The sequence below is a fragment of the Pteropus medius genome, unplaced genomic scaffold, assembly GCF_902729225.1.
Source record: "Pteropus medius unplaced genomic scaffold, Ma_sr-lr_union100, whole genome shotgun sequence".
Taxonomy (NCBI): Eukaryota; Metazoa; Chordata; class Mammalia; order Chiroptera; family Pteropodidae; genus Pteropus; species Pteropus medius.
This window is the reverse complement of record NW_024349222.1, coordinates 773470-774967: the sequence shown is the minus strand read 5'-3', so window position 1 is coordinate 774967 and position 1498 is coordinate 773470. Positions and strand designations below refer to the sequence as shown.

The following is a 1498-nucleotide window of genomic DNA, read 5'->3' as shown; positions in this document are numbered from 1 at the left end:
TAGAACCTTCAACAAATGGTATCGGGAAAACTGAATATTCCCATGCAAAATAATGAAATTGGACCCGCCTTTTATCATTAACAAAAATCAATTCAAAATTCATTAAAGACTTAAATGTAAAACTCATAGAAGAAAACAAATGGAAAAAGTTTCTTGACATTGGTTTTATCAATTTTTGGATATGATACTGAAAACATAACAAAAGCAAAAATATACAAGTGGGACTACATCAAACTAAAAAATGTTTGCACAGCAAAAGAAACAATCAAGAGTGAAAAGGCAAGCAAAAAAAGGGAGAAAATATTTGCAGACCGCTTATCTGATAGGGAGTTAATATCCAAAACACATAAGAAATTCCTATAACTCAATAGCAAAAAAATAAAACAAACCAAAACAAAAAGCCAAATATATAAAAAGGCGCTCAGCATCATTAATCATCAGAGAAACACATATCAAAACTACCACAATGGTCTACAGCCATGCCACCCTGAACGTGCCTGATCTCATCTGATCTCGGAAGCTAAGCAGGATCAGGCCTGGTTAGTACTCGGATGGGAGACCACCTAGGAATACCACGTGCTATAAGCATAAGAAAGGAAGGAAGGAAGGAAGGAAGGAAGGAAGGAAGGAAGGAAGGAAGGAAGGAAGAAAAAATCCAATGATATATCTAATAAGGAGTTAATATACAAAATTTGTTGAAAAATAAAATAAAAACTCAAACCAAAACCAAAACTCAAACCAAAAAAACAATCCAATTGAAAAATGAGCAGAGGCTCTGGAGTCATTTCTCTAGAGAAGACATATAGATGGCCAATAGACATGTAAAAAGATGCTCAAGGTCACTAATCATCAGAGAAATGCAAATTAAAACCATAATAGGGTATCACCTCATATCTGACAGAATGGTATCACCAATAAATAAACAACAAGTGTTGGAGAGGATGTGGAGAAAAGGAAACCCTAGTACACTGTTGGTGGGTTTGCAATTTGGGACAGCCACTATGGAAAACAGTTTGGTGGTTCCTCAAAATATTTAAAATAGAATTACTTTATGATCCAGTAATTCCACTTCTGGGTATTTATCCAGAGAAAATGGAAACACTAATTTGAAAGAATATATGCACCCCTACATTCACACACTGCAGCATTTTTCACAATAGCCAAGATATGGAAGCAACCTATATGTCCATCAATAGACAATTGGATAAAGAAGATGTGGTATATATACACAAAGGAGTATTACTCAGCCATAAAAAGATTAAAATCTTATTATTTCAACAACATGGATAGACCTTAAAAACATTATGCTAAGTGAAATAAGTCAGAAAAAGACAAATATCATATGATTTCACTTAAATGTGGAATCTAAGGAACAAAATAAATGAACAAGAAAATGAAAACAGACTCATAGATACAGAGAACAAATTGATGATTGCCAGATTGAGAGAGGTTGAGGGACTGAATGGAAAGGTGACAAGATTAAGTACAAACTGGTAGT

General features: G+C 33.9%; 1 pseudogene; it reads left to right on the top strand.

Annotated features, from left to right (window-relative positions):
- The first annotated feature begins 469 nt into the window (after positions 1–469).
- LOC120617177 (uncharacterized) lies at positions 470–588 on the top strand (annotated as a pseudogene).
- Positions 589–1498: the final 910 nt, after the last annotated feature.